General features: G+C 42.9%; 1 pseudogene; it reads right to left on the reverse strand.

Annotated features, from left to right (window-relative positions):
• Positions 1-1,450: 1,450 nt before the first annotated feature.
• LOC135571520 (neurochondrin-like) lies at positions 1,451-8,157 on the reverse strand (annotated as a pseudogene).
• Positions 8,158-9,001: the final 844 nt, after the last annotated feature.

The raw sequence follows: 9,001 nt of genomic DNA on the forward strand, positions 1-9,001 counted from the left end.
CTGAAACGCTGGTCACCCACATCTGTGGACTCATCGAGGAGGAGGCTGAAACGCTGGTCACCCACATCCGTGGACTCATCGAGGAGGAGGCTGAAATGCTGGTCACCCACATCTGTGGACTCATCGAGGAGGAGGCTGAAACGCTGGTCACCCACATCTGTGACCAACTTTTTCAGAAAGTATGGTGCTAGAACATCATTAATAATTTCAGTGTACTTTGTCCTGTGCATTTTTAAGTCGGTAGCAGCAGTGAAGTCTGAGAAAGCGTAAGATGAATTTAGTTCCTATGTGTTCATTAACCCATTCAATTAAAACACTCAGTCCGCTTCTAAGAATTTGTAAAGTTCTTATTTGCATAAAATGGACAGAGACCAGCCACCAAAATTAGCCAATAGCATTTATTCTCGAGAGCTCTGGTCATAATACCATAATACGTTTCTAACAAGGAACAGGAAGTCCTTATTCTAATTCTTGACTAAAACTACCTGGGAGCAGACACATACAGACATCTCTGACATCCAATTGGAAAGAACCTGGAACTGACTCTCTCTGCAGATGGCTTCTGGCATAGCCCATCAGGAAGGGCAAGAGGGCGGTCACTTCCTCCTTGAAACAGGAAATATCTTCTGTGAGCCAGGCGCAGAGGGAACGGATTGTGGTGAAAATGAAGGGGTCGCCGTAACGACTCGGATCAACCTGAGGAAAGAGATTTAAAAGTTTGTTTCAGAATCAGTTAGCATTCTCAGTCATGAGTACTGAGTACTCTTTGAGCAAAGCTGAAATAGTGTGTTATAATGTATTGGGTAAATCCATTTGAATTCAATCACTTTTTGAACAAAACCATCAATATATATTTGCCCATTGTAGTGCTCAGATAGTTACTGTTTGGACCTGAATGCCACAATGTAAATGTGCTCAAAGTTGACCTACTTGCATATCCCACAATACCATGAGACATGACGCCAGAGCTCCGGGTCTCCACTTCACGGCTCTGTATGGGTTTGACTGACAGACGTTCTGAACTTGAGCACCGCGTACAGAAAGAAGTTGCCCCGATCCCTCCCGCTAATTGGGCAACTTTAGCAAATGTTTTGTTGTCTGAGTGAGGGAAATGCTGCAAATTACGAGGACACTATGTATTTTGAATTATTATTATTTAAAAAAAAAATTTAACTAGGCAAGTCAGTTAAGAACAAATTCTTATTTTCAATGACGGCCTAGGAACAGTGGGTTAACTGCCAGTTCAGGGGCAGAACGACAGCTCAGGGATTTGAACTTGCAACCTTCCGGTTACTAGTCCAACGCTCTAACCCTGCCGCCCCGAGACGTTGAGGATTATAACAATTCCACACACACACACACACACACACACACACACACACACACACACACACACACACACAGTTATCTTGTGGGTGACATGATTTTAATTTAAACTAACTATACTTTCTTACAGACACTGGCTGGCGAGTATAATGAGTATGAATGCATCTTGTTTGCCTCGTTCTCTTGCCTGCTGCAGGTGATAGATGACTGCCGAGAAGGCCTCCCCCAGAACCCGGAGGACCTGCCTGCTCTGCTGCAGACTGAGCCCAGTGATGGCTCTCTGATGCTGGGCATTGCTCTGCTGGGCGACTCCCTGGCTGCTGCAGGCCTGCTCCATGGCCGCCTCCATGACGCGGTAGCAGGGGGTGAGCGTCTGTTGCAACTGGGGTCTCAGTTCTGTATCGGGGGACTCCTCCAAGTCCATTACCTTCACACAGGCCCGGTTTACTAGCAGGCAGCAGAACTTAGGTTGCACCACAGGCACCTAGCTGCACAGGTCCAACAGGCAGGTGGAGAGGACTAACACAGGGCCTAACTTACCTGGTGTCAGTTTTGCCTGCAGCATGGGCCTCAGGGCCGCCCATATACTGACCATAGTTGGCGTTAGGTCAGTATTCTTTGGTGTCCCACCTGGCGGGGGGAGGAACTACGGCACCAGGACACACATATCGAACTGGGTGTGGCCGGTGGCTTGGCAGAAGTCTTGGGAGACTCTGGCCAGGAGATAGAGGTTGGCTGGGTGCTTACACCAGGCTCTCTCTGGTTTTTCCTGAGAGGAGGGTGCCCAGGAGGGGTAGTCCCTTTTCATGACTCTGTTTCTGCTCCAAGGCCCGATATAAAGCTGTGGTAGCACGCCTGACCAGGAGCTGATCTGAGACCCTGGGTAAAGCGCACACTGTAATCAGAACCTGGTAACAGTCTGTAGCCAAGGCCTCAACCAGTTTGATTGTTGAATGGGAAGTTGTAGCTCCATTCTCTGCAGTACCGTCCTCAGAGCCTCTAGGGCTCTTCGCATCCTGAGCTGGTGCTTTGACTCCTGCGGTCTCCTGGTAGTGTTCGTGCTCTGGGATGACTGTTCAGTCTGGCTTGGCTGGTTCCATCTCTTGTCTAGCCTGGTGCTTGTTTCTGCGGGCTCCATTTGGGCCCATCGACCAGCAGCCCTAGCAGAAGAGGGATGGTGGTGAGGAGCTGAGGGCAGCCAGCAGAGCTGTGCCCAGAGACAGAAGCTCCTCTGGGGGCAAGGCGGAGGCGTCACTCCCCCAGACTGCAGTCACCAGCAGGCGAACTGGAAGACTCAGCCCCACCGCCTCAAAGATGCGCCACAGCGTCGGACTGTCGAGCTGGCCACAATCGTGTGATCTACAGAACAGAAAGTATTGTGAATATAAGGTTGAGAAAATGTTTACCAACAATACCAGATTCAATAGAATTCCTAAGGGTTGAGCGATTAACCGAAATGAAGGTTATTTTTTACCAACATATTGACCAACATATTGCACAGTTTCTCTAGAGATAAAGCCAATCCAACCTGAACTGTGCAATGACGTAGGGAGTTGTAGTACATAAAAAAAAGTGGTAATTGACTACAATGACAATAATCCACTGCGCATCTACTGGTCTGTGTTTATTTTATGCCAGCTACTGAAGAGACATTAGAATGTACAATCTTGAGGGGGATATAGAGAGCCACTGTTGCTTCACAAGGTGTCTTTACCTGAAAATACATGATCTAAATGATTGATAGTTGGTATTCAGCAGTCATAATAATATGCCTTATTTACTTTGAAGAACTACGAAATAGGGATTTTTGTCAGACAGCAGAGGCAGCAGCTTTATAGAGATGAGACGACGACTTGGAACGGAATAAAGTCTTCAAATAAAACAAAAGTAATATACACAACTGAAACATTTGATTAAAGTAATGTGAATAAATGATGGTTAATAAGTGATAAGCAGTAATAGGCAGTCACTACCATCATGGGACATTTATTAACCATTTTATTGTGTTACAGCATTCAACTAAAATAATCGAAACCCAAGATAATTTTATAATAATCGAACCAAAATCAAACCGACCTCAAAAAGCAATAATCGCTCAGCACTAACAATGACATATATTTCTCACTCATTTGACCACTTGGAGAGTTTAAAAATGCTCTCAAACAATTTAACCTGGCAATCTAGTCTAGAGCCTCCAGTGTATGTGCAGCAGACAACGTTTGACGTCCGTACTTTTAAAGGAGGCTAACTTTACCGTTACCCTATTCCTTAAGGTTCAAGGAACTTATATCACTTCAGAGGTAGACTGGCTCTGGCTGCCAAAACAGCCAAATACTCCATCTAAAAGTTAACTGATTCTCAATTGCGATATGGTTCTAGAAACATAAAGCACTTTACTTTCAGAACACATCAAAATAATTTCACAAATGCAAAAGACACACTTACAGTAGTGGTGTCAGCTGCTGTTTACGATGAGGGAGGACACAACATTTGTTTTTCATGAGCATGCCTTTTTTTATTTACAGGATATTGGATGACTGTCATTCATATTCATTTCACCCAGATCAATGTAACATCGATAGGTTTAGGCTACCTCATGATATTCAAATTTGACCTGCACCCATTATGAGTTTGCTACAAACTAGCCTATGAATTAAAGTTTACAATGTAGGTGCACAGGTTAAGAGAAACATTTGAGTAATCAAGGTGACAATGACAAATTCAAGACCACCTTGCACACTCTTGCCTGTATCTAGCTGATCTAGGGTGTAATCATTAATCCAACAGTTGTAAACGAGTTTCTATTGGACAATTTCAGGTATGTTTATCCCCGTTTCGTTCCATTTGCTTCCGTTTAAGAAATGTTTTCAACAGAATGGGTGGAATGAACACACGCAAACACAGTTCACTTTCATAGCAGCCACATACAAACAGCATGATCACTTTGCTCATTGTATAATTCCTTCTTACATATGCACTCTCCTTCTCTCACCTTTTCCCTTCCGCTTGTGGACTTAAGTGCAGAACACATCAGCTGTCTGTGATCAGATGAAAAAAACACTTCTTGCACTTCTTCATTTTTTAAATCAATTAATTTGTTCAAAACTGTTAATCTATTGTCTCTTTTTCTTTGAGTCAACTACTCATCACATTTTATGCACTGCAGTGCTAGATGAGCCTCTTAAGGCTTTTTTTATAGTCAATATACCCAGAGAAGGATGGAAACTAGCTGTCCTCCGGCTACACCATGGTACTGCCCTACCATGTGCTGCTGAGGCTTCTGTTTCATTGCAAAACAGTGTGATTTAATCAATTATTTGGTGACGTGAATATATTTAGGTTAGTTTTATCTAAAGAATATATATATATCAAGTTTCACTATTTTTACACTGCTGTACACTGTTTTAACCAACTTTATCGCAGTTTTCACAACAGGTTTCTGGCGGCCTTCTCCCTTTACACAGGTGTTAGGCGCATGCTAGATAGCTAATTAGCACAGGTGGTCCCTCTGTCTTCCATTAAAATACGCGCTGTAACAGGGATATATGGCCGCGTGGGAACACTAACCCTAAAAATGTGTGTATCAATTTAACGTTGTCTTTTGAAAATGATTTCTGACTGATATGAAAGATTGAGGTCCTTATGCTTCCCAAACCGTACCGCAAGCGATGAGTGGTAATGTTCAGACGGAGCGTTGGGGCTCTTCCTCTGCTCCATACAGAAGACGCATTTAATCACTTTAGTGGAATGGAATGGAACTGAGAGTCATTCATGGTCAAGGGGCTAAGCTAACTCATATTGTTTACGTTCCGCGTACATATATTTTAGCATTTTATTTGGCATACATTAAAAACTACTGTGATAAAATAATACATGGAAATAGTGCAAGTAGCTACAAATATTCTCACATTTAGGCTAGCTGCGCTCTATAGTTATTCATTCAACTTTCCGCACTGCACATGAAAATGAGATCTACCGTAGTCAGCTGTCAAAACAAAGATGGTTACAACAACCAATCAACATGATTAAAATATAATAATCGGTCAATCAAGCTTCTTTGACATGTAAGGTCGACATTTTGGTTGGTGTTCCGTTCGGGGGACATTTATATTTTTGTATTGGCAAAGCGAAATTGCACATTATTTCCAATTTTAATGTTCTTTGATAATATTGTGTTTTGTCATGGTAAAAATATATTACTCCAATCGTTTGCAATTACATGGCTGGGAGAGACGGAAATTATTGGATTAATCGTGTTCAGGTTTATTTCCGAGTGAAGGCGCAACCGCTGCGATCAAGACCTCTGAGAAGCCAGCAAGAATAAGCAAGACCTAGCAAGGCCGTGACTTCGGCGATTTTCCTTGAAAATAAAAGTCCCGCAATGAAGATGGTAATAAATTATACAAATGGTCGAAATTCATAACATTTATTTTGGAAATGTTAGCGGAATTTTGTTTAACAATATCAAAAAATGAAAAAAAAGTTAATAGGTTTGATAGCACAAATCTTATTATAACAATAGCAATATTGTAAACACCATTAAAAGTAATGATTACTAGATAGTTATTATTGTAACATCAGCAATACAAATAACAAAACATTATTTATAATGCTAGTGTTAATAATAATATATTAGGCCTATAGGCCGCTAAGGTCATTAACAACATTTAATAATAATAATAATAATAGGCTAATATATTAATATTATAATAACAAACTTTAGAAAACATTTAAATCCCATTGTTATTTAGCACATTCCTATTGCACGATGTTCAGTATGTTTAAAAAAAAAAATTGGACATGCATATTGCACCGTACATAATTGCCTATATGTTGAGTCGTAGTCAAATTTGGGGTCAATTCTACTCAGGAGCACTTCTAGTTTCCTAATCCAGAGTTTACGCTCCAATTAGTGTCGCTGCTCATTTTGCGCCCCTTAAAGAGTGACCAATCAGTTTAAGAACAGAACGTTTTTTCATATTGGACAGACATATTGCACTGTACGGTGCCTGAACATTGTGTCGCCACCTTACACCCCGCTACCATCTAGAAGGCAGAGAGAGTACAGGTATATCAAAGCTGGGACCAAGAGACTGAAAAGCTTCTATCTTCAGGCCATCAGACTGTTAAATAATCACCACTAGTCGACCTCTGCCCAGTATCCTGCCCTGAACTTGAGTCACTGTTACCACACGGCCCTATGTAGATAGTCATTGAACACTGGTCACTTTGATCATGTTTACACACTCTTTTACCCAATTCATTTGGGCTTCCGAATGGCACAGCGGTCTAAGGTACTGCATTTCAGTGCCAAGAGGTGTCACTACAGTCCCTGGTTCGAATCCTATCTTTATCACATCTGGCTGTCATTGGAAGTCCCATAGGGCGTTTCACAATTTGGCCGGGGTAGGCCGTCATTGTAAATAAGAATTTCTTCTTAACTGACTTGCCTAGTTAAATAAAGATTCAATTCAATTTTAAATATATATATGTGTTTATAAAACTAAAATATGAACGCAACATGCATCCATTTCAACAATTTTACTGAGTTACAGTTAAGGAAATCAGCCAATTGAAATACATTCATTAGGCCATAATCTATGATTTTCACATAACTGGGCAGAGGCGCAAACATGGGTGGGCCTGGGAGGGCATAGGCCCACCCACCTGGGAGCCAAGCTTGTTTACTGCCTTTAAAAAAAACATGGCTGACTTTCTTAAACAAATGTGGTTTCTACTGACAATTGAGATGTGCAAACTATGGCATAAGGGGACGACAAGTGGATAAGAGGCAATCCGTCATTTCAATTAAGACATTAATGAGCGAGCTAGGACGGACGTAGTCAATATAACTATTTGTTCAGCACTTTTGAAATGTACAGCGACAGAATTCAGATAATGGGCCGTTCTTACAGTGTTTTTCCTGTACACCAAGTCAGAACCGTATGATAAATAAATCATATCATATTTTATTAGTCACATGCGGCGAATACAGTGAACTTACGAGCCCCTAACCAACAATGAAGTTATAAAAAATATGGATAAGAATAAGAGATTAGTAATAAGTAATTCAAGAGCAGCAGTAAAATAACAATAGCGAGACAATATACAGGGAGGTACCGATACAGACTCAATGTGCAGGGGCACCGGTTAGTTGAGCTAGTATGTACATGTAGCTAGAGTTATTAAAGTGACTATGCATAGATGACAACAGAGTAGCAGTGGTGTAAAGAGGGGGTGACAGGTGGGGTGGGGGGGGGGACTGCAAATGGTCTGGCTAGTCATGTGACTAGATGTTCAGGAATCTTATTGGTTGGGGGTAGAAGATCTTTAGAAGCTTCTTGGACCTAGACATGGCGCTCCGGTTCCGTTTGCCGTGCGGTAGCAGAGGGAACAGTCAGTGACTAGGGTGGTTGAAGTCTTTGACAATTTTTAGGGCTTTCCTCTGACACCACCTGGTATAGAGTTCCTGGATGGCAGGAAGCTTGGCCGTTCACACTAACCTCTGTAGTGCCATGCGGTCGGAGGCCGAGCAGTTGATATACCAGGCAGTGATGCAACCAGGATGCTCTCAATGGTGCAGCTGTAGAGCCTTTTGAGGATCTGAGGACCTATGCCAAATCTTTTCAGTCTCCTGAGGAGGAATAGGTTTTGTCGTGCCCTCTTCACAACTGTCTTGGTGTGCTTGGACCATAATAGTTTGTTGGTGATGTGGACACCAAGGAACTTGAAGCTCTCAACCTGCTTCACTGCAGCCCCGTCGATTAGAATGGGAGCATGCTCAGTCCTCTTTTTCCTATAGTCCACAATCATCTCCTTTGTCTTGATCATGTTGAAGGAGAGGTTGTTGTCCTGGCACCACATGGCCAGGTCTCTGACCTCCTCCTTATAGGCTGTCTCATCGTTGTCGGTGATCAGGCCTACCACTGGTGTGTCATCGGCAAATTTTATGATGGTGTTGGAGTCATGCCTGGCAATGCAGTCATGAGTGAATAGGGAGTACAGGACGGGACTGAGCACCTCATGGCTACAGACGTGAGTGCTACGGGTCAGTAGTTGTTTAGGCAGGTTACCTTAGTGTTTTTGAACACAGGGACTGTGGTGGTCTGCTTAAAACATGTTGGTATTACAGACTCGGACAGAGAGAAGTTGAAAATGTCAGTGAAGACACTTGCCAGTTGGTCAGCGCATGCTCGCACTACACGTCCTGTTTAAATGTTGACCTGTTTAAAGTTCTTACTCACATCGGCTGCGGAGAGCGTGATCACACAGTCCTCCGGAACAGCTGGTGCTCTCATACATGTTTCAGTGTTATTTGCCTCAAAGCGAGCATAGAAGTAGTTTAGCTCGTCTGGTAGGCTCGTGTCACTGGGCAGCTCTTGGCTGTGATTCCCTTTGTAGTCTGTAATGGTTTGCAAGCCCTGCCACATCTGACGAGCGTAGTACGATTCGATCTTAGTCCTGTATTGATGCTTTGCCTGTTTGATTGTTCATCGGAGGGCGTAGTGGGATTTCTTATAAGCTTCCGGGTTAGAGTCCTGCTCCTTGAAAGTGTCAGCTCTAGCCTTTAGCTCAGTGTGAATGCTGCCTGTAATCCATGGCTTCTGGTTGGGGTATGTACGTATGGTCACTGGAATCCCGGAACATATTCCAGTGTGTGCTAGCAAAACAGTCC

The sequence above is a fragment of the Oncorhynchus nerka genome, linkage group LG4, assembly GCF_034236695.1.
Source record: "Oncorhynchus nerka isolate Pitt River linkage group LG4, Oner_Uvic_2.0, whole genome shotgun sequence".
In the NCBI taxonomy this organism is placed as follows: Eukaryota; Metazoa; Chordata; class Actinopteri; order Salmoniformes; family Salmonidae; genus Oncorhynchus; species Oncorhynchus nerka.